Genomic DNA, 25,177 nt, shown 5'->3' with positions numbered 1-25,177 from the left:
TGCAAAAATAATCAACAAAATATTAGCAGACCGAATTCAACAATATATGAAAAGAATCATACTCCTTGATCAAGTGGGATCTATTCTAGGGATGCAATATCTGCAAATCAATCAACAGGATACACCATATTAACAAAAGGATGGATAAAAATCACATGATCATCTCAATAGATGCAGAAAAAGCATTTGACAAAATTCAACATCCATTTATGACATAAACTCTCATCAGAGTTGGTATAGAGGGAACATATCTCAACATAATAAAGGCCATATATGACAAACCTACAGCTAACATCATACTCAATGGTGAAAAGCTGAAAGCTTTTCCTCTAAAACCAAGAGCAAGACAAGGATACCCACTCTTGACACTTCCATTTAACATAGTATTGAAAGTTCTAGCCGTAGCAACCAGACAAGAAAAAGAAATAAAAGCATCCAAATAGGAAGGGAAGAAGTAAAACTGTCCCTATTTGCAGATGACATGATACTATATATAGGAAACCCTAAACTCCCCACCAAAAAACTATTAGAATAAGTGAATTCAGTAAAGTTGCAGGATATAAGATTAATATACAATTAATATTTATTATTTTTAGCTTAAATTTTGGAGTAATTCTTATGCAGCAATAGATAAGTAACACAGAGACTAAAAGAAATATGACAACTAAATGCAATGGTTGACCCTAAATTGGATATTAGAGGCAAGGGAAGATGCTCTAAAGAACATTATTGAACAACTGGCAGAATTTGAATATTGAAAGTATATTAAGTCATAGTACTAAACTTCCTGAATATTATCATTGGACTGTGGTTACGTGAAGGAATGTCCTTATTAAGAAATACACATTGGGGCTTCCCTGGTGGCGCAGTGGTTGAGAATCTGCCTGCCAATGCAGGGCACACGGGTTCGAGCCCTGGTCTGGGAGGATGGATCCCACATGCCGCGGAACAACTAGGCCCATGAGCCACAATTTACTGAGCCTGCGTGTCTGGAGCCTGTGCTCCGCAACAAGAGAGGCCGCGATGGTGAGAGGCCCGCGCACCGCGATGAAGAGTGGCCCCCACTTGCCGCAACTGAAGAAAGCCCTCACACAGAAACGAAGACCCAACACAGCCATAAATAAATAAATAAATAAACCCAAGAAAAAGTTTAAAAAAAAAAAGTTAACTTAATTAAATAAATTAATTAAAAAAAAAAAAAAAAGAAATACACATTGAAGTATTTAGAAATAAAAGGACATGATATCTGTAACTCTTATATGGTTCAGGGGAAAATTAATAATAATATATATTATAAATAGAGGCAGTGATAAGTAAATGTGGCAAACAGTTAATCTGTGAATCTGGATAAAAGATATTTAAGAATCTTTTGTAATTTTCTTGCAAGTCATCTGTAACTTTGAAAGTATTTTTTTTAAAGGTATTTTCCTAAAATGGTTAAAAGGAGCAATTGGTCATATGTAGTTTAGCCTAAAATGTGTTGTTTCAGTATTTCAAAATGTAATAAGACTTTTATTTTCCTTAGTAAGAAACAAGAGGGTTTTTTGTCATTTAATAATGATAACCTTTCCCCCTTTGGGTGCTTTTAAAACCATATATTAGCATAAATATATTGAGTAGAGTGTATTTTCAGGAAGGAATTAGATTTGGATAATTTAGATTAAAATGCTACTTATAATCTTCCATATTTAAGTCCTATACTTATTCTGAACTAGAATGATTTGGACCAAGTAAGGAGACTTGAGAACAAATTGAAGGGTTAATACCCAACTCTAAAGCCTATCTGGTACAAAATGTCAAAATCTGACTTTGGTACCTTCCTGACATCTGTCATCAACTTCACGATGATCTGAATTGTCACCATACTCTTCCTTTTTCCTATGATTATCCAGCGATATTTTCTGGTTAGAAAATTTCTTATTACTTGAATTTTTTACATTTTAATTCTTCACATTTTAAAGCAAGCTTCATGGAAACAATGTAGTCGTTGTCTCTCACACCAGTCTCCATTCCTTTTTTCTCCTTTGTCATTCCACTTTCTTACTTTTACCTTCTTTGACCCCTGCTTTCTTTTCCCCTCATATCCTTCTCTACCTTTTTTACACCTTTCTTCCTGGTTCTCCATACTAGCCTCACCTTAATCTCAGCTTTCATCATCTCATGCTTAGATCACTATAATCATCTCAAAACTGGTCTTCTACCTCTAGGCTCTCCCAACCACCCTATACGTTACAGAAGCATTTATTTTTAGAAATCCAGAACCTATACACGTCTATACTATATCTAGTTTAAACGTCCCAGGATGGTACTCAAGGTCTTCCAGGACTGGCACCAAATAACTCATAGCAGCATCTTAGCTCCCACAATTTCCCAGCACAAAATCTCCTCCCCAGCCATCTAGGTTTTTTTGCTGTCATTTCCTTATCTCTAAGAGACCAAACCAGGTTTTTTCCTCCTTGAGTAACCTGAGGGAGCCTTGTTTCTCTCCCCTTTTACAGTCACCTATCACTGACATATTTAGGACAAAGGCCAAGAGGTTTAGTTCTACCCAGGAGCAGACACCTAAGATGCCCTGGGCCAAATCGCTTTGGCCCATTTGACATTGGTGCCAGTAGTGTGAACAGTTGCATGAATATTGCAATGCTCCAGCTCCAGGGGGTGCTGCGGAGTCCTTTGGTGTATCCTTCAACACCACGGAAACTTACACAGTCTGAGCAGGGCTACAGACTGGAAGTACAGGGGAGTTAATAAATGATGAGGGATGGAAGTCAGTGGATAAATGCCCCAGCCTCCTCAACCTTCACTGAAACAATTCTGAGGCACATTCTGTGTGGTTCTAGAGATGATCCCCAGAGTAAATGGGCCTCAGTTTTCCACAGTGATTTCCATCTGGGTAGCATACCCTTTATTGGCTTTTTTTCCTTGCCCTACTCTGCCCACTCCCTCACTCTGTTTCCTGGGATCAATATCATCATCTTAGGTAAATGCACTTGAACTAGCTACATCCAAGTCCTTGCTTAGGCTCTGCTTTTGCAGGAACCCAAGACACAAAACAATATTCATTATTCTTCTATTCCTTTATTAATAAAACCCCATGTTTTAGCTGCACCCATGGCCACTTAGTTATAGGTTACGTTTCTCCACCATCTTTGCAACTAAATACATCTATATGACTCGTTAGCAATGGGCTATAAGACAACTTATATGCCAAGCCTTGACATTAAAAGAAATACAGGTGTGTTTTTCTTTCTCCTTTCCCTGTTCCTGATGGCTGAGATGCAGATACGATGGGAAGAGGTGGAACAGCCATTATGGACTCAGAGACAGAAACTGTCTTTTAAGGACAGACTGATCTGCCCATCCCACTCTGTGTTACTTCACTGTGAGCTGATACAGGAGAGAAAAATAAACTTCTCTCTTCTTAAGTCATGGTATTATAGAGATCTCTGTTAAAGTAGCTTAGACAGTATCCTTATGAAGTTTAAGACTTTGGACAAAGTCACACAGCTTTTAAATAGGGATTCCACAACTCAAGCTCTTGGTAAGCCACTCATTTGTTGTGGCTATGTGACATCCCTCCTATGTGTCTATGTGTTGGGACAGTAAAAAGATTGAGAAATATTGCATTACCTATGACACTTTCCAGAAGAGAAGATTTACCTCCCTTTTTCCCATGCAAAAGGGGAAGAGTGGTTCTGAGTCCCATCAAGAATACAAATAAGGCAGGTTCTCTTACATCGACCACCTAAGAGTTGCTCTGGAAGAAGCAACAACCTCGCCTCCTCCTCTCTGCCATCTTCTCGGCAGCCACAAAACAGCAACTATGCGCCAGTGCATTTCCATTGATGCTGGTCAGGGTGGTATCCAGATCGGCAATGCCGGCTGGGAGCTCTACTGCCTGGAACATGGCATCCAGCCCAATGGCCTGATGCCAAGTGACAAGACCATTGGGGGAGGAGATGACTCCTTCAACACCTTCTTCAGTGAGACAACTGCTGGCAAGCATGTGCTCAGGGCCGTGTTTGTGGACCTGGAACCCACGGTCATTGATGAAGTTCTCACTGGCACCTACCCCCAGCTCCTCCACCCTGAGCAGCTCATCAGAGACAAGAAAGGTGCTGCCAATTACTATGCCCGACATCACTACACCATTGGCAAGGAGGTCACTGACTGCATCTTGGACCGAATTTGGAAACTGGCTGACCAATGCACAGGTCTTCAGGGCTTCTTGGTTTTCCACAGCTTTGGTGGGGGAACTGGTTCTAGGTTCACCTCCCTGCTGATGGAAGATCCCTCTGTTGATTATGGCAAGAAGTCCAAGTTGGAGTTCTTCATTTACCCAGCCCCCCAGGTTTCCGTAGCTGTAGTTGAGCCCTACAACTCCAACCTCACCACCCACACCACCCTGGCATACTCTAATTGTGCCTTCATGGTAGACAATGAGGACATCTATGACATCTGTCTTAGAAAGCTTGATATTGAGCACCCAACATACACTAACCTGAATAGGTTGATAGGTCAAGTTGTGTCTTCCATCACTGCTTCCCTGAGGTTTGATGGAGCCCTGAATGTTGATCTGACAGAATTTCAGACCAATCTGGTGCCCTATCCCCACATCCACTTCCCTCTGGCTACATACGCCCCTATCACCTCTGCTGGTAGCAGAGATCTCTAACGCTTGCTTTGAGCCAGCCAACCAGGTTGTGAAATGCAACCTTCACCATGGTAAATACATGGCTTGCTGCCTGTTGTACCGTGGCAACATGGTTCCCAAAGATTTCAATGCTACCACTGCCACCATCAAGACCAAGCGCACCATCCAGTTTGTGGACTGGTACCCCACTGGCTTCAAAGTTGACATTAATTACCAGCCTCCTACTGTGATACCCGGTGGAGACCTGGCCAAAGTACAGTGGGCTGCGTGCATGCTGAGCAACACACAGCCATCGCTGAGGCCTGGGCTCGCCTGGACCACAAGTTTGACCTGACGTATGCCAAGTGTGCCTTTCACTGGTATGTGGGTGAGGACATAGAGGAAGGAGAGCTTTCCGAGGCCTGTGAGGACATGGCTGCCCTTGAGAAGGATCATGTGGAGGTTGATGTGAATTCTGTTGAAGGAGAGGGAGAAGAAGGAGAAAAATACTAAAGTGAAAATGTCACAAAGGTGCTGCTTTTACAGGGAAGTTTATTCTGTTTTAAACATTGAAAAGTTGTGGTCTGATCAATTAATTTGTATGTACTCATATACAATTACTGACCGATGCTTTAAAAACCGACACTTTGTTACAGACTCAAGCTATCCGTTTCTCTGATGGGTTTGAATAAAGTATTTCCTATCTTAAATGAAAAAAAAAAAATACAAACAAAAATGAAGAAGCCGTGAAGCTATGGAGAAAACTTAAATCTATTGTCTTTTTTATAATACCAAAGGAAAAATATTTAATCATAACTTGGGCTGAATTGTGCCCCCCAAAATTTGTATATTGAAGTCCTAACCCCCAGTGTCTCACAATGTGACTATATTTGGAAATACGGTACTTAAAGGAATGCTTAAGTTAAAATGAGGCCATTAAGGAGGGCCCTAATCCAATCTGACTAATGCCTTTATGAGAAGAGGAAATTTGGACACACACAGACACCAAGGAGGTTCACACAGAGAAAGACCATAATTAGAGGCAGCAAAAGGGCAGCCATCTGCAAGCCAAGGAGAGGGCCTGAGAGGAAACCAGTCACCTTGATCCAAGACACCTTGATCTTGGACTTCCAACCTCCAGAACTATGAGAAATAAATGTCTGCTATTTAAGCCACTTAGTCTGTGGTACTTTGTTACGGCAGTCATAGTAAATTAATACAATCACTTATCTTCCAAATCAAGGAAGAACCTAGCATCTAATCTATTTCTATTGGATTAAACTAAGTAAATGAATAAATGAATGGTGACGTTGCCATACTGCCAAGAAACATCAAGAACATTTTTCTCTGTAACAAGCCATTCATTAAATACATACATTTTAATTGACTTGACTGAGGGAGAAGAGTAGTGGCATGACCTAGCTTAGATATTTGTAGCGTTCAGAAAGGACACAAGAGTCTCTGTGAACTATTCTAACTTTGCTAAATATAAAATGACATGGTCTAGATGCATCTGTAGGCAAGTCAAGAAATCTGAAATGATGAAGCAGCAGAATTCTGAACCACAGGCTGAGCAGCTGCCTGAATTTCCAGAAGTGAAGAGTTTCTTAAATGAACCATTAAAATTTTATCAAAAGCAGGCCGTAAGATGTCAGAGGAAAAAGAGTTTTCACAACTTTAAAATGCATATATTTCATGTTTGATTTCTAATGAACCAGTTATGTCCACGGCTATTGGAAGCTTCCTATCTTCTGAAATAACATAGCTTAAACACAAAATATCAAAAACTGAATTTTTCCTGGAAATTACCCTCTGGTATATATTCAGTTTTGGGTGTTGGTGCCATCATCCTCATAGTCACTCGAACCCGAATTTCATTTTTGTGTAGACCTAAGAACAAAACCTTCTCTTCCATCTTTAAAATAGTATCCTGAGATTCTGAGATAACATTTTAAAACTGTCACAATTTGCAACTACTTATCTCTGTGAATCAAAATTATCTTGCCACTGTACAACAAACAAAACTCAGACATAAAAGAACTGCAATGCTGAGGCTAACATAAGACATAACTGTCATCCATAATCTCTATATCAATTTTTTATTCAAACAAATGTCAGTATTTTCATTGTTTTAATTTATAAAATAATGCATACTAATTAAATTTCCTTTTAATTTAATTTTATATTGGCGTGCCACACAAGATTTAATTTGGAAAAAAATTCTGCTGCTAAAATTACGTGAAACAAATTATTATCTGTAGAATAAAAAGCAAGGTCCTCGACAAGAGACACAGTAGCATGACCCCACTTAATCTCTTCAGCCCTATCTGTTGCTACTCAGTCACATGTAGATCCCTGAAAACCCATCCTGCTTCTCATCTATCTCCCTTCTGTCATCTTCTGTCTACAATATTCTTGCTTTTTCACTTCATGTAAGGTTTATCCCTTAAGACTCACTTCATACCTCTCTAAAAAGTCTACCCTGGACCACCAAGGCCCAGTTAGAAGGACCTCTTTCATATGTCCCTTATAATAACATATGTTTTTTGGGGGGTGGGGGGGTTGTTTGTTGTTTATCTTCAACAGGTAAATTTATTTTTAAGGAAAGAATGTGACAAAAGTTTAGTTTTCAGAAAAAGCGTTCATGAGTCTCTTCTAAAATATCTTCTCTATTTTAATTAAAAAGCTTTAAATTAATAGTTCATCATGAAGTTCTTTCAGTTTGTTTGGTTTTGAAAGTTCTTTTAAAAACTTAGGACAGGGCTTCCCTGGTGGCGCAGTGGTTGAGAATCCACCTGCCAATGCAGGGGACACAGGTTCGAGCCTTGGTCCAGGAAGATCCCACATGCCGCGGAGCAACTAAGCCCATGTGCCACAACTACTGAGCCTGCGCTCTAGAACCCGCGAGGCACAACTACTGAGCCTGCGTGCTACAACTACTGAAGCCCACGCACCTATAGCCTGTGCTCCACAACAAGAGAAGCCACCGCAATGAGAAGCCCATGCACCACAACGAAGAGTAGCCCTCACTCGCCACAACTAGAGAAAGCCCACGTGCAGCGACAGAGACCCAATGCAGCCAAAAATAAAATAAAATTAATTAATTAATTTTTTAAAAGGCCTTCAGAGTGAGAAAAATGATTATTTAAAAAATAATAATAATAAAAAATAAAATAAATGAATTCAAGTATGTAATTTCAAAAACTTATATACACAGAATATTTCGAAGGTGTGGGAAGATCAACAGTCCTTGAAGAGCACATACAGGAAGATACAACACAAGAAACACATATTTCATCTCCTGTTGAGTCTCCTTCCCAGAAGACCAAAAGTGAGTAGCTAATTGTAAAACCCCTGAAATGATACTAGACTAATAACATATGTTTTTAATTTTTATATTTATTTTTCTACCTTGCTCACTAAACTCTGAGCTTCGGGAGGAGGGACTGTGCTAGAGGGATTAGCACATGGTAGACATTCATAAATATTTGATAGAAAATGAAGGAAGGTGTGGGATACAAGGTTAATATACAAAAATCAATTTCCTACAAACCAAGAAGGAACAAGTGGAAGTTGAAATTAAAAACATAGTATCATTTAAATTAGCACCCCAAAAATGAAATACTTAAGCACAAATCTAACAAAATATGTACAAGACTATTTGAGGAAAACTACAAAACTCTGATAAAATCAAAGAACTAAATAAATGAAGAGATATTCTATGTTCATGAATAGGAAGATTCAATATTGTTAAGATGTCAGTTCTTCTTAACTTGATCTATAGATTCAATGCAATTCCAATCAAAATCCCAGCAAATTATTTCATGGATATCAACAAACTGAATCTAAAGTTTACATAGAGAGACAAAAGACCCAGAATATGCAAAACAATATTAAAGGAGAACAGAGTTGGGGGACTGACACTACTCAACTTCAAGACTTACTATAATGCTACAGTAAACAAATCTAGTGTGTATTGGCGAAAGGATACCCAAATAAATCAGTGGAACAGAATAGAGAGCCCAGAAATAGACCCCCGTAAATACAGTCAACTGATTTTTGACAAATGAGCAAAGGAAATACAATGAAGCAAAAATAGTCTCTTCAACAAATGGTGCTAGACCAGGTAGCTGAAGCACACTGAGAAGAGTAGGAACATTCCGGGTCCAGAAGAGTATCTGTGTAGATATTTCAACTCATGGTATGATTTAAATGTTTATCCCCTCAATAGACCAATAATATTTGCATTTAATAGACATCTATTGTTCTCTTCTTTGTTTTTTGTGTTTTTTTTAATAAATTTATTGATTTTATTTATTTATTTTTGGCTGTGTTGGGTCTTTGTTGGGCGGGCTTTCTCTAGTTGAGGCGAGCGGGGGCTACTCTTCATTGCAGTGTGCTGGTCTCTCATTGTAGTGACTTCTCTTGTTGTAGAGCACATGCTCTGGGCATGTGGGCTTCAGTAGTTGTGGCACACGGGCTCAGTAGTTGTGGCTCACGGGCTTAGTTGCTCCGCGGCATGTGGGATCTTCCCGGACCAGGGCTCGAACCCGTGTCCCCTGCATTAACAGGCGGATTCTTAACCACTGGGCCACCAGGAAGTCCATACTGTTCTCTTCTTTGACTGACCAACTTTAAACTTTTTCTCATTATCCAACATGATTTTGTTACCTTTATTATTGATTTATTTTAGACCTTATGTATTCTGCATTCTAATATTAGGTTATAGCTTTTCCAAACATTTCTCCTAGTCATCCACATGTTAATGTTTATTTTGGTATCTTTAAAATTATGAAAACTTTAAATTTTGGAAAAAAAGAAAAACAAATGGTGCTAGAACAACTGGACATCAGCATATGAAAAAAGGAATCTAGACACAGACAGTACACTCTTTACAAAAATTAACACAAAATGGATAACAGACCTAAATTTAAAACACGAAACTATAAAACTCCTGGACTATAACGTAGAAAACCTAAATGACCTTGAGTAGGGTAATGACTTTTTAGATATAGCACCAAAGACACAATCCATGAAATAAATAATTGATTATTATTAACTGCATTAAAATTAAAAACTTCTGCTGTTCAGCAAGAAAACAGTATCAAAAGAATTAGAAGACAAATCACAGACTGGGAGAAAACATTTGCAACAGACATATTTGATAAATGACTGTTATCCAAAATATACAAAGAATTCTTGAAATTCAACAATAAGAAAACAACAACCCAATTTAAAAACAGGTCAAAGACCTTAACAAATACTTCACCAAAGAAAATATATAGATGGCAAATAAGCATGTGAGAAGTTGCTCCACATCATGTCTTCACGAAAATGCAAATTAAAACAGAAATGAGATAGCACCACACACCTATTACAATGGCCCAGATCCAGAGCAGTAACAACAACAAATGCTGGCAAGGATGTGGAGCAACAGGAACTCTTATTCACTGCTGGTGGGAATGCAAAACGGTACAGCCACTTTTGGAGGGCAGTTTGGCCGTCTCTCATAAACCTAAACATACTCTTATCATATGATCCCGCAATCACAGTCTTTGGTATCTATCTAAAAAAGTTGGAAACTTATATCCATGCAAAAACCTGCACACAAATGTTTGTTGTAAACCTAAAACTGCTTGAAAAAAATATTGTCTTTTAAAAAAGGAAGGAAGGGGGCTTCCCTGGTGGCACAGTGGTTAAGAATCTGCCTGCCAATGCAGGGGACATGGGTTCAAGCCCTGGTCCAGGAAGATCCCACATGCCGCAGAGCAACTAAGCCCATGCACCACAACTACTGAGCCTGTGGCACTCTAGAGCCCAAGAGCCACAACTACTGAGCCCACGTGCCACAACTACTGAAGCCCACGTGCCTAGAGCCCGTGTTCCGCAACAAGAGAGGCCACCAGAGTGAGAGAGAAGCCTGCGTACTGCAATGAAGAGTAGCCCCCGCTCGCCAGAACTAGAGAAAGCCCACGCACAGCAAAGAAGACCAAATGCAGCCAAAAATAAATAAAATAAAATAAAATAAATAAATTTATTTTTTAAAAAAGGAAGGAAGGAAGGGAGGAAGGGAAGAAGGGAGGAAAGGAGGAAAGAAGGGAGGGATAGCGGGAGGGATGGCGGGAGGGAGGGAGGAAGGGTGATGGTAGGGAGGGAAGAAGGAAGAAGACAAATGCACAGTAAGTAAGCGGCTCATAAATGAGGTAAGTGTTGCTGCCATGGTATGATTTGAAGCAATATTGGCAAGCTCTTTCCTTAAAATTATCTCTAATATCTGGCTTTCAGCTAACTGGAAATTCCCACTACTAGAGATTCATTTTTTTGGGTTAAGAATTAAGGACTCTGAAAGTAACCAACAACTTAACCTTAAATACTCCTCTGCAGCTAAAATATGACAGCATGTTCCCAAGGCTTCAGACTTGCTTAACTGAGAGGAGAGAAGGCCTGGGAAAGAAAGCACAGAAAAACAGAGAATGAGCCCCATTCCGTGCCAGTTTCCCAGGATGGGTGGGAGGGAGGGGATGGAATGGTACAAATTCACGCATGGCAATTCAGTGCCCAGTTATGACATGTTTAAACACTGCCGTTTTTGTGGTTTTTTTCCAGCAACTCTGTGAGATGAGAGGGAGGCACACATTTCTTCATCTGGAGAAACTGAGCTCCTCAAAGATTAGATAGAGGCAAAGCTCGCAAGACCTGGCCGACTTTTCAATAGTCTTCTCTCTCCCAGACCAATTCCCTCCAAGCAAGGGAGAGAGACTGTGTTGCCACGCTAATGATAATGTGCTGATTCTGTTCGTTTGACTAAGGCTACACCAGATTAGCAGACCATAATTACAGCTAAAATCCATGTCTCTGATACAGCTGAGGGAATGTCTGTTTCACTAAACTGAATCAAGGAAGGTTGAGACAGGCAGCCCTCCTGCTCTGAAAGTGATAGTGCTATTTCAGTGTCCCAGCGGATACTTCACCTGAACAGCAGGATTTCCTACGGCTTGGGTTTCAGATGGTTTACTTTGATTTCTTGCGGCGATAAAGAAGTTTGCTCATATTTAAAAGATGTTTTTAGTGGCCACAGCATTGTAAAACCTTTAGTACATTTTTTGTGTATGGGTGGGAAGAGTTCTGCCTTTTTATTGTTACACAACTTTACTCCGGACTTCTTTCAGTGAATTGTTTTCCTCACAATTCTCTCCCCTTTCATCTTCTTTGATGCTTTGTGGAAATAACGAAGTCTGTTGTTCTTGGCCCTTGCTTCATCAGTCGATGCTGGGTTTTATTTTTAATTCCTTGAGACTTTTAGAAATGGAAATCAATCAGGTCACTCTGTCACTGGTGATTTTCTAGAGTGAATCCGGGAATGTCGTCACATTTTGCCAGAATCTTTTAGACAGTTTCTGCTCTTTTCTCTTTCTGGTCCTTTCTCTATTCATTCTTGTCAGTTTTTAAATCATACAGCAAATTGCAGGGGCTTCCCTGGTGGCGCAGTGGTTAAGAATCCGCCTGCCAATGCAGGGGACACGGGTTCGAGCCCTGGTCTGGGAGGATCCCACGTGCCGTGGAGCAACTAAGCCCGTGTGCCACAACTACTGAGCCTGCACTCTAGAGCAAACGAGCCACAACTACTGAGCCCACGTGCCACAACTACTGAAGCCCATGCGCCTAGAGCCCGTGCTCCGCAACAAGAGAAGCCACCACTCACCACAACCAGAGAAAAGCCCGCGCGCAGCAACAAGGACCCAACACAGCCAAAAATAAATTAATTAATTAAATAAAATGATAAAAAATAAATAAATTTTTTTAAAAGTAAATTGCAGGCTAAATTTGACTAAAATTTCAAGAAATAAATCAAGGTGAGATAAGTAAGCTGAGGGCGAAGTTGGGAGTAAGGAGAAAGGGGAATGTTTCATTTTTCCCCCAAACCATCCCAGACTTTCCCTAAATAGAATCCATGGTTTGTGGGCTCTCTAATGAGTAGTGGCCAAGAGGAAGCCTCATGTCTGAGGCATGCTATTACCATTTTTTTTTTCATTGCTTCTCCTTAATTGGGGGCTTAAAAGGGAGGCTGCCCACAGTTTCTGACAAACAGCATTAGCCTCAACAGAATGAAATGCCTGATCCTGGAGCTCTTTCGTAAAGACTTGACTGCTTTTGTTGAGGGGCTGCATGAAGTCTGACATTTTCTACCTTTGCGGCATGCAAGAAGAATACCTCAACTGAGGATCAGTCGTGGAGATTTATGAAATCTCTATTCCTGAAGGCTTCGTTTTCTACAATTGATTTTAGTATTCCACAACAAGGCAGAGGGATAGACTAGATCAGTTTTCACTGAGTTTTGCAGTTTGATACCCACAAAGAGAAATATATTTTACTGATACCAAACACACACACACATGTACATGAATACACGTGAACACACAGGACAAAAGTTTCATAAAGCAATATTTATCCCTAGTACTTACAAGTCCTTCTACTTTCCATCCCATTTTATTTCATTTTTGAAACACAAATCTCCACCCACTGAGTTGATTTCCCACACTAAGGAGGTGCAACCCACAGTTTGCAAAACACTCAACAGGACGCCCTTTTATTTTTTTCTAACCCTGTAATTCAATATAGAGAGATTTTGAATGGAGGACAATCCTGACGAGTTCGAGGCATGGAATAAAGGAGTCCGATCAGCTCTGGGTTTGTTGTATTTTTAAATCTCTCCGTGTGTTCATTCTCTTCACCCCAGAGAGGATTCCATTATCTTTGCTCAAAGAGCAGACACTGCTCTGGCTCTTTCCCCTGCTTCTCTTTGATCCCAGCCCTTCCCCCAAGCCTCCCTTCTATGCTGGTGGAGGCTCTTCAGACTCCAGGGGTTTGCTGGGCCAGGAGCCTGCTGCGTGTTCACTGTGTTGTTTGGCTGTTCCCTACCCCCAACCTGTGCCATTCCCCTGCTGAGCTTTCATTCCCGCTCTGCCAGGTTAATGGGATGGTTGTTCTTCTTTTATTGTTTTCCGATTTCATACAGGGTTTGTCAGTTTGCTCCTGGGACCATTTTTAATTGGCTGCTGAGATGACAAAAGTCAGTGGAGATTGTACTTTGGGAATAAGTGTTTCTTCATCTGCCAGGAATCAATCTGGGAAGAACTTATCCACTCACAAGAGGCGATTTAAAAATAAGATTTTTTTTCTGACAGATAAAAGACAATTCAACGTATCTTAAGCCACATTTTTAAAAATGCATATATCATCAACATCAAATTAATTACACAGCATTTTAGGTTCAAATTTTCATTTTGGTCAGAAAGATAAATTGACTCATTATATTATTTATTTTACCCATAATATTCAACAACACCGGCTGTTGCACCCGTTAGGTACAAAGGTATGTAAAACACATTCCATGACTTCAAGGCTTCTAGACCTTCAGAAGGGAGATAAGAAATGCAGGTAAATACCCTTCTATAAAATAAGATTTTAATAAGTGACTTGGACACAGGACAGTACAAAACCCGATCATAGTATTGCTCCCTTTACAGAATTCATAAGAGTGAATTTTCAAGATATGAGTTTACAGGGAGTTCCCTGGTGGTCTAATGGTTAGGATTTGCCGCTTTCACTGCCGTGGGCCTGTGTTCAATCCTTGGTCAGGGAACTGAAATCCTGTAAGCCGAGTGGCGTGGCCAAAAAAAAAAAAAAAAAGATATGAGCTTACCAAATTTGTCTATTTTTATTTAATGCAAAATTGAATGAATGAATGAATGCATACTAGGTGGCTACTCTGTGCCATGTGCTGTCAGGGTGATGGAATGGACTTCCTATTGATCTCTGATTTCTTCATGTTCTTCTCGAATGAACTGGCTGCCCAAGAACTGGACTCATAAGGAAAGAGAGACCCGCACTAGGGCAGATAGAGACTGAGAAACACAAGAACCATGTAAATAAGGCCATCAGGACTCATGTCTTTCCTTCCCCTCTGACTGTCTGGAGCATTGTTAGCCGATAGAAATACAAAGTGACCCATATATGGCATTATAAATTTTATAGTAGCCACATTTTAAAAAGTCAAAAGAAACAGTAAAATTTATTTTAATATATTTTATTTAACCCAAAATATCTAGATTAACATGATAACATGCAATCAATGTTAAAAATATTAAGATATTTTACATTTTTTTGGACTATTGTCTCCACACAGTTTTGAGCAGCCAGATCTCTAGAGCTCAAAAACCTCAAGTCACTAGTGGCTACTGTACTGGGAGAACACGGGTCTAGATCAAATAGCAGAACTGGAGAAAAGCCCAGGTAGTTAATGAGCTTCTCTAACATTTAGAGGAAAGGACTCTTACTTCATGGAAAGGAGAAGGCTGAAAATTATTTCTCTCTGCATATTAATGGAGAAATGGGAGTTGTCAACTAAAGATCCACCCTTGATTCTCCTTCCAGCCTTTCAGACCTGGGGTGATGAGACAGAACTGGTGTGGGGTCTCCCCTACTTCCCCAGTGCCCCAGGACAAGCATCTGCTCCAAGGAAAACAAAGATGACCCCTCCAGACTTCACAGCAGTGTCATGCCTTGCAGCTGATAAATGCTTTCATATAATATCTCATTTAATCATTTTAACCACATTGTGCAGGAGTCAGTGGAAGTATTGTTATCGTCATTTTATAAATGAATGAACTGGAGCTCAGGAAGATTAAATGATTTGCCCAAAGTAGCACAGTTACTATCCAAGTTTAATCTAGTATGTGTCCCACTAAATCAGAACTGCCTGGTGAAAGGAAGCGAAGAAAATATTTACTGAAGTATAGAATGTTTTCTCCTTTGGCAACACCCCAAGTCTCCCCTCTTCCCCTGCAAAAACAAAACAAAACAAAACAAAAAAACCAACACTGATGATCACTTTACAAAAGTAATAATTAAATAACCTCTTGGCCAATTGAGCTTTTAACTGGGTTTTGTTTTTGGTTTTGTTTTTTAAGTTGGATATTGTTGTCTTGTTTAGCAATTTAGAATATCTCACCATTGAGAGCAAGCTAATAATACATTACAATACATACAACGCAAGAAGGCAAAGTTTTTGCATTGGCCCTAAAATGTGTTGTGATCCTTTCTGTCTGGGAAAACAAACAGAAGTGAATCAGCAGCGTGTTTGTCATATGAGATGCTGGCCAAGTCCCAGCCCCTAGGACGCTGGCTTACCTACCAACAATACCTCCCTTTCAGGCAATGCCCGTTGTTTTATGGGGTCACAGTCCTCTGGGAGTGAACTGCTCTAGTCAGCAGGATCTAGACTTACTAGTGCCACGTAGGGAATTAGAGTACTGTCAACTTTTCATGCACCCTTCTTCTGACACTGTGAAAAAGACTGGGACAGACTTGAAAGACAGAGAGCTCACTCCTTGAGAACCCGAATTCTGTCCTTTGGGAAAAGGTCCCTAGAATAAAGGACATTCAATATGTTTATCACTCTCAATTTTAAAAACGTAATGGGCTCAAGAGCCATATTTGCCTTGATCTGTTTACCCAACTGTGTTCCTATTTTTATTCCTTTCATTTCACTCCGGAGCCCATTTTCATTCCTGGTTAGGCCACCAATTGTACCCATTCAAATTTTTTCTTCCTCTTTCATTTTATGCCTATTTTCTTAGTTCTTGGCTACTCCTTCTCTCAGTTAACTTTCGACAAATCATAATGAAATAAGCTTAGCTAGCTGTAGACAGCAAGCATCATTATGGAAACTGGGATGGCCTAGGAGCATCTTAAAAGTCATCTGGAGAGCCCTCAGAAAGTAGACAAAATGTCTCTCAGTTGGAAGCAAGCTAATGTGTCCAGCTCATCTCATTCACAGAAAATCTTCTGGAGTTTCCTTACAGCTACCACAGGGATGCCAATTAAGGTGACTTGCTGATTTAAGTGCTAAGTAGTGAATCCTTTGCCCTGCTTATATGCCACGTACTGTGATTTCCTTAAGGGTAGGCAAATGCTGGAAACACAAAACAAAGACACTATGGCCCACTAAACCACTCCCATTGTCTAGCTTATCACTCAGTTCTATCCTTTCCTTCCCTGCTAGGAAATGGGGAGTACAGAAAGTATAATATAAAACTTGCAGAAAAATATTGAAATATCCAGACACTTTTGTAGTAACCAGCATTTTTCTTAGTGACAGTAAAAGGCATAAATAAAGGTATGTATCATGCTCCATTCCTGCCTCCCCAATAAGTCTCTAGAAAACCTACTCTGAACCTAGTAACCAGTCAATATGGCAAATTTCATGATCTGCTGGGCCAACTCAAGTACTTTATTAGCTACCTTTCTGTCGGCTTTTTTAAAATAAATTTTTAGCCCAATCATTTACTAACAAATCAGGAAAGTAGGTGAGATTCATTAGCAATTCAGGGTTAATGTCACTAAAAACAGTCTGACTCAAAGGAACACAGATTGGAGCAAACACACCTTTATTCCTTCATCATCTGCACAAGTTTGCACACACATAAGAACAAACACTTATGGCAAGTTACATTCTCTTATAGTGTAAATTCTACTGCACATACACTTAAAGTACTTCAAAGGACCCAGATGCTGCTAAAGTATTTCTCTGCTAAGATTCTGTCCTCTCTCTGTATCCTACATTTAAGATTTGAGTGACTTCTCTGTGTCTAGGTTACCCCATAATTTTTTTGTTGGTGAAAAGACGTGTTAACATTTAAAACATCAAATTACATGGCTGGAAAACTGGCTTAGCTGACCCAAGTGCCTTGCCTTTCTCAATTCCCATGTTCCCAACAGCATTTATTCTGTCTTTTCAACAGGTACATTGAATGGCATCTTAAATAGTATCTCACTTGGGTTTAAACTCAAGCGTATCTGCAAACACTGGTTTGGTTTGTAAAATACATTGAAAAGTTGCAAGAGAAATGGTCTGATTGTCCGTAGTCTGTGTACCGGATTGGTTTCAGGTCTTCTGTCTAAAAGTGTATAGGTATACATTCTCAGGAGCTCTCATCCAGCGCTTCTTTTTCTGCTCTACTGGCTCTTCTAACAGCCCGCCCGCCCCCGCCCCTGCACACAAAGTTTTTGGTTCAGGAGAATCGCCTAGGGTGACTGTGTTGGAACAGATGCCAAAATAGTAATGTTCTTACCTGTAAACACCATTGGGGCTGGTGAGAAGACACTGGCCCACCCTCCTTCCAGCTGTTTCATGCCAAAAGAATACAAGGAAAGATGTAGCTCCCTGACAGGGAGGGAGAGAAGCTGTTGCTTCACTTTAAATGAATAGGGTTTAAAGTTACACACTTGAGTGAAGGAAGAATATCAGACCAATATTGTTCAGGGAATAGGAAAATAGAAGAGATCTGATGGGGGCATAAGTCTTTCTTTATCATTATCATCATAGAAGTTAATCATGTTTATTTCATTACAAGAGAGAAAACATAGAGAAGCATAGAAATCATTAAATCATTAAGGTAGATTAACAATTTTACCTCCTAAATGTCTAAACATGTAGATTTTGTTGTATAAATTTTCTTTTTCACCTAGCAATAGATCATAGAAAATCTCACCATGTCAGTAAATAAATATTTACTACACCATTGTTGATGGGTGCATAGTATTCTTTTCTGCGCTTGCACCGTAAGTCATTTAACAAATACCCTATGTTGACTGTTTGAATTCTTTGGAACTTTTATAATTATAAACAATTCTACAATGAATATCCTTTTGCATACTTTTTTGTGCAGGTATCTAATTTAGTGTAAATTCTCAGAATTGTGATTGATGGGTCAAAGATAATGCTTTATTTATTTGATTTTCAAATAAAATTATAAATTACCTTATAGAAGAATAGTGGCAATTCATATCCTAACATCAATATATAATCTCTTTTTCTCACAATTTTTATCATTTGAAGATCATTTTCATATAGATGAGAAATAGGTGTTTTCAATCTGATAGGTGATCATTTATATCTGTGTTACTCTGGATGTGCTTTACTTTGGTTATTAGTAAAGCTGTATAAATTCTTATGCTTATTGACCATTTGTATCTTGTAGTTTTTTAATTGCCTTTGCCTTTTTAGTTTTTGATTTGTTTCTTCCTAACTAAATTCTTATTGCATAGGTTATTAGAATTTGTCAAAAACATTGCAAACATTTTTCCAAGATATCCTAGATTTCAGATGTCCCCTAATTTTATTTTTTTTTAATTTTATTTTTTGTTTATAAATTTATTTATTTTTGGCTTCATTGGGTCTTCGTTGCTGTGTGAGGGCTTCCTCTAGTTGCAGCAAGCGGGGGCTACTCTTAGTTGCGGTGCAGGGGCTTCTCATCGCCGTGGCTTCTCTTGTTGCAGAGCACAGGCTCTAGGCACATGGGCTTCAGTAGTTGTGGCACGCGGGGGGCCAGTAGTTGTGGCTCATGGGCTCTAGAGAGCAGGCTCTGTAGTTGTGGCACACGGGCTTAGTTGTTCCACGGCATGTGGGATCTTCCTGGACCAGGGCTCGGACCCTTGTCCCTTGCATTGGCAGGCAGATTCTTAACCACTGCATCACCAGGGAACTCCCTGTCCCCTAATTTTAGAAGTTGGTGGGGGACCAGGGGGATAGCGCCGTATCCACATACCTGCCTTTATGTTTGTCCCATGCCTCTGACTACCAGGATACATGAATTCAGCATGTCTCTGATGCTCTTAAAAAATCTTCTCATGCAAAATCCTTAGTGAACAGGAAAACATAACTGGAGTTTCCATAAGAAAGGTGAAGAACAGGTTTTGCAAAACACACCCTACATAAAAATCCCTAGTAGACAAGTCTGTTCTTATTATTAGCTTGATGTGGGGCTGAAATAGGGAGTGGCTTACAAACAATGCAGTTTTTCTCCTCCACTTGCTTCCTCAAACACGTCTTGATGTTCAGCCAAACAAAAGGCCCTCCAGTTACCAAAACTTGCCCTCCTTAGAAAACAGTTAAACAGTCATCTTAACCAATTTTGAACATGCCCTTGATATAATGCCCAACTCCAGCAGTTAATCAGACTATTTCTTCTGATCTTTTTCTGTTGTCTCTCAAGTGTTAACTTTTCTTACCTAGTTTCTGCTCATTTCTTGTCAATTTTTTCTCTAGGTGTCTTTTCTTCTTTGGTTGCTACAGCAATTGGTAACTTTCTTCCACTATATTATCTAACCAATCTTTTTTATATATAGGAAAACTATTGATTTGGATATTTTTGTGTGTGTATGAAATCAACCACCTTACTGATTTACCTCATTGTATCTAATAATAATTTTTACTTCTCTGATTTTAATATATTATCATCTGCCAATGATGATAATTCTGTCTCCTTCTTTCAAATATTCACACCTCTTCTTAATTTCTCATGTCTAATTACATTGGTCAGTACTTCTCAACTAGGAGAATTGGTAATGATGATGGGGTTCTTTGTCTTTCATTACAAAAACTCCTAAATCTTTCATTAAAATGATGCTGGCTTTGGTATATTGTGTATACACACACACACACACACACATATAAAATTTTAATGCCAAAGAAATTTACATCTTTTCCTATTACACTGATGATTTGGGTTTCTTATTGGGATTTTTCTTTTCTTTTGCTTTTTTTTTTTTTTTTAATTAGGAAAGAATATTGGATTTGTCAAGATGTTTTAGATACCAGTCCAGGATCTGTCAAAGGCCTTTTAGATACCAGTCCATTGATCCAACTAAATTTGAATTATCATCTTTTTTAAACACTTAATTATGGTTAGATATGTTTATAGACTGTTAATTTTATTGCACTGATCTATAAGTCATTTCTAATACTAATACAAGTTTATTTATAGAGCATTTTGACTATTGATACTTCTATTTCTCCAATTCTTAAGATTTTCTTGGCTAATATGGGTCAATATCCTAATTGTTATCTATATTACTATCATTTAAGTAGTTGAAATTAATAAAATAGAAATAATACAAAATAATTTGGGGGGCTTCCCTGGTGGCACAGTGGTTGAGAATCTGCCTGCCAATGCAGGGGACACGGGTTCGAGCCCTGGTCTGGGAAGATCCTACATGCTGCCGAGCAATTAGGCCCGTGGCCACAACTACTGAGCCTGCACGTCTGGAGCCTGTGCTCCGCAACTAGAGAGGCCGCGATAGTGAGAGGCCCGTGCACCACGATGAAGAGTGGCCCCCGCTTGCCACAACTAGAGAAAGCCCTTGCACAGAAACGAAGACCCAACACAGCCAAAAATAAATTAATTAATTAATTAATTTTTTTAAAAAAAGAAAGATCCCGCATGCCACACGGTGTGGCCAAAAAAAAATAAAATAAAAAAATAATTTGGGGTATTTTTATTTAAAAATTAAAAATAAATCAAGGAGCACAAATCTAGGGGAGGCAGAAATCAATATGAGCTTAATGAGTGATGATGGAAAGTTTCATAGATGATTTACTTTTTCCAAGTAAAGAAGAGGCTAGGAGACAGGGGAGATAAATTACAGAATGATGGCAAAGTCATTCTGATTAAGGGTTGGTTTTTCTTTTTTAATTGGAATATACTTGATTTACAATGTTGTGTTAGTTTCAGGTGTACCTACTTAAGGGTTATTTGGTTTAGGCTGAAATATGTATGTGTAGGAAAGCACCCTGATTCTACTTACAAGAAGAATTTCGGTGAAGAAAAACAATTTATTATTTAGCCGAATAGTTACTAGAACAGGAAGTAAGGAATTGTAATTTAAGCTAAGGAAATAAACTCTGGTGCAATAATGATATTAGGTCAAAGAGGAATGAATGAAAAGTATAAAAGTCTAACAAAGTGAATACAAGTTTAACCAAACCAGGAATCTGCTATAAGCATGTTTTGAATTATTTTCTTATAGAGTTTATTATTCAGTTTATTTAAATAGAATAATGTACATTTCTGAAAACATCTCATTAATGCTGTAGTGGTGGGGAAAGGTTAAGTGATTGCATTAAGCTCTAGGGAAATGAGGAGAGATAATTACATGGATAAAGTTCAAATATGGTCTTCACAGTATGCTCCCCAATAAGTTCTCTATCCTTATCATGCCAAACTGCCGGCAGTACATTGAACTCCTTGCACTTCTCAGAGGACATCACATCTTCCCTGTTACCCCGCTCTCCAATGTCCACCTCCTTTTCCTCTAGATACCTGTACTCACAGTTTCAGGCACAGAATTGTAGGGAAGTCTCCCCTGTGCCCTAGTGTGGGACAGGTGCCCTTTCTCTCGGCTCCACTGCAGCTCATGCATACCTCTGTGAATCCCTGGTTTTCTTCTTCTTTCTGGACTATCTCCCTCAGTAAAGACACCATGGAAGGCATCTTAATTGTACATTTAGCGTATAGGGGACATTAAAAAAAATTATGGAAATGGAAATTAACGTGTTTTTTTTTTTTTTGGCCACGCCACAGGGCTTGTGAGATCTTAGTTCCCCAAGACCAGGGATCAAACCTGGGCCCTCAGCAATGAAAGTGAGGAGTCCTAAACCACTGGACCACCAGGGAATTGCCAGAAATTAACCTTTTCAAGAAAACCTTAAGAGATTTGGGACACAAACTCCTCTCTCTACTGTACTTATTTTTCTCAAATCAGTATGGTTAAAATGTCACATAATGACTTCATAGCTCACATCTGTAACTATTAATTAATCAAATAAAGAAAGCCCTCCTCCTTTACCATCTATAAAGATTAGGTAAGAGAAGGAGTCCAAGTCAGTAAGCATAAGAATAAGGGAAGCATAAAGTTGGAAAGGCCCACGAAATCAGTCATCCAGTGGCTTCTAATGTTGGTTTGACCATTTACTATAATACCAATGCCCAGGTCTTACCTCAAGGGTAATCTGATTTAGCTTATCTGGTATAGCCAAGTAGCAGTATTTTTTTTTTAAATAAATTTATTTATTTATTTTCGGCTGCGTTGGGTCTTCATTGCTGAGCGCGGGCTTTTCTCTAGTTGCAGCGAGCGGGGGCTACTCTTCGTCGTGTTGCGCAGGCTTCTCATTGCCGTGGCGGAGCATGGGCTCTAGGCACGTGGCCTTCAGTAGTTGTGGCACACGGGCTTAGTTGCTCCGCGGCATGTGCGATCTTCCCGGACCAGGGCTCGAAACTGTGTCCCCTGCATTGGCAGATGGATTCTTAACCACTGTGCCACCAGGGAAGTCCTAAGTAGCAGTATTTTTTAAAGTTCCCCAGATGCTTCTAATATGCACCCAGAGTTGAGAACAACTGATATAATCCTATTCCTTCATGTTGCTGATGATGCAAACATGGGATGTGAAGTCACCTGGGTGGGTGGGCAGGGGACACACTGAGAATCACCAAGGTTTCTCAACATACCATGTAGTTCTCTTTTTGTTACATCATACTCAATTAAGAACAAATTATTTCTGTAAAGATGAGGAGATAAATCCTGTAAAGTCTAATGAAACAGTGGGATTCATTATAGAACGAATGATGAGGAAGTCAACAGATTTAGAAGAAACTGCTTACTTAAGATGACCACTCTGGGTAAGATCAGCTGGCCTGAAAGTAAAGCAACCACAAGCTGTGTATGGTGGCACCTCAAAATAGGCATAGTGAGAAGTAATGGGAAGAAGAAATAAAAAAGATTTCTATTGCCAGGTAAAGGAGGAACCTGTGCAGGAAGTAGCTTGGCTGAATGAAGAGAGCTAGTGAAAATTTGAGATTTGTTTCTAAATCAGACAAAGCTGGACTATTTAGCAACTTTATTTACTTGTAATTTCTTCCCTGTATAAATCTTACACTGGTCATGAGCATGTATTGAAGGCACCCTTCAAGCCTTATCCCTGAGAAAGAAAAAAGAGAACTCCCTGGTTCACAGGAACTGAGAATGGAAATTACACTGGAGCAAGAGGCCAAATTTTTCTCAAATTTACCTTGCATATTTAGAATATTTAAAAAATTAAATTGGGGATGACAATGAGAAAGGTCAGCTAATATTTATTGGCAGCGGAGCAAGAGACAAAGGAAATTTTGTTGCTGCCTTGTTTTCCTAGCAACAGGTCTAGTCTCTTCGCCCTCCCTCCAACTCTATTTTCAGATGGACTTTAGGTTCCACGACTTAGAGAAATATAGTCTTATCCGGGATAAAAACTCCTTGCCTTAAAAATAAAAATAAAACAAACAAACAAAAACTGCTTGCCTTATTATTTGATTTCTATTTTCACATAGCAATCATTTTATACTACTTCTCAACGTTTAACATACAGATTAATCCTTCAATACATAGTCCTCTACCTCACTTTATGACCCTCATCATATAGCAACTAACATAATTTTGTGACATACTTTCAGAATAGATTTCTTAGCTTCCTGTTTTTATACACACACATACACATAAATTTCCGTTTTTCATTTCAAGTTGAATTTTGTGCCTAAGGATACATGGTAAAACCTCCTATCCACCATCTAGTCTCTTTTCTATCAGTTTGTTTTTTAAAAAATTCAAATGGTTCTAATTTCAAAATAAATCTGACTCAGGTTTAGTCAGGAAAACTCACCCCCAAAACCCATTCCTTCACATTTTCCTCTTAATCCAAAATTCTTACATTTTTTCCTAACAGAATCCATGTATGATTCTTGGATATTTTACCACACATCCTCCCACAAATCTCCCTCTTCTACCCTCCCCGAAAGGTATACTGGTATCTAACTAGTTGCAAATTTTCTTTTGTTTCCCTTCCTAGGCACTTGATACTTGTGGGACCCTGAGCAATTACTAAACTTCTCTCAGCCAATTTTACAGCTTTAAAATAAGTAGATCAGGGACTTACCTGGTGGTGCAGTGGTTAAGAATCCTCCTGCCAATGCAAGGGTCACGGGTTCAAGCCCTGGTCCGGGAAGATCCCATGTGCTCAGCCCGTGCACCACAACACAACTACTGAGCCTGCACTCTAGAGCCTATGAGCCACAACTACTGAGCCCATGCGCCACAACTACTGCAGCCTGTGCATCTAGAGCCCGTGCTCTGCAACTAGAGAAGCCACGGCAATGGGAAGCCTGCACACCACAACGAAGAGTAGCCCCTGCTCGCCGCAACTAGAGAAAGCCTACACAGAGCAACGAAGACCCAACGCAGCCAAAAATAAATAAATAAATAAATTTTTAAAAATAAATAAAATAAAATAAAAAGTGGATCCATCTCTGCCTGGTATAATTACTATGAAGATTAGGGATAAAGAGTCCCGACATATCTGAAGCATTCAACAAGCATTAACTATTATTTTTACTATGTTCTCTGTATTCAGTCTCTTGCAGGAAGAGGTTCAGAGTGAGGACATAATGAAAAATTAATACACAGAGGGTTGATAAGAGTAGTCAGAAAATAGGTGTTCATTCCAGAACTTTCTTCCTAGTAAAGCAGGGTCCTCAGACACCTTCTCTGAACCTTGATTCCACTGCATTTTTAGTTTGTGAAGAGGTGGCTTAAATGAATTCATTTGAACTATTAAACTTAATGCCATTTGAGATAATTCATAACTCTAGAGAGAGCTCTTGCAAAGCATGAACTAAC

At 39.3% G+C, this 25,177-nt stretch overlaps 1 protein-coding gene and 1 pseudogene across 4 annotated transcripts in view; one reads left to right on the top strand and one right to left on the bottom strand.

Moving 5' to 3' along the window:
• The window catches only part of LOC309628702 (uncharacterized protein), a 701,358-nt gene that overhangs the window by 657,955 nt on the left and 18,226 nt on the right, over nucleotides 1-25,177 (bottom strand). The window lies entirely within an intron of this gene.
• On the top strand, nucleotides 1,214-8,926 carry LOC309628680 (tubulin alpha-1A chain pseudogene; annotated as a pseudogene). The gene has a single exon. The product of its transcript is annotated as a tubulin alpha-1A chain pseudogene (transcript).

This window comes from Balaenoptera borealis (assembly GCF_965194805.1).
Source record: "Balaenoptera borealis genome assembly, chromosome: 5".
Lineage (NCBI taxonomy): Eukaryota > Metazoa > Chordata > Mammalia > Artiodactyla > Balaenopteridae > Balaenoptera > Balaenoptera borealis.
This window is presented reverse-complemented; position numbering and strand designations above follow the sequence as displayed.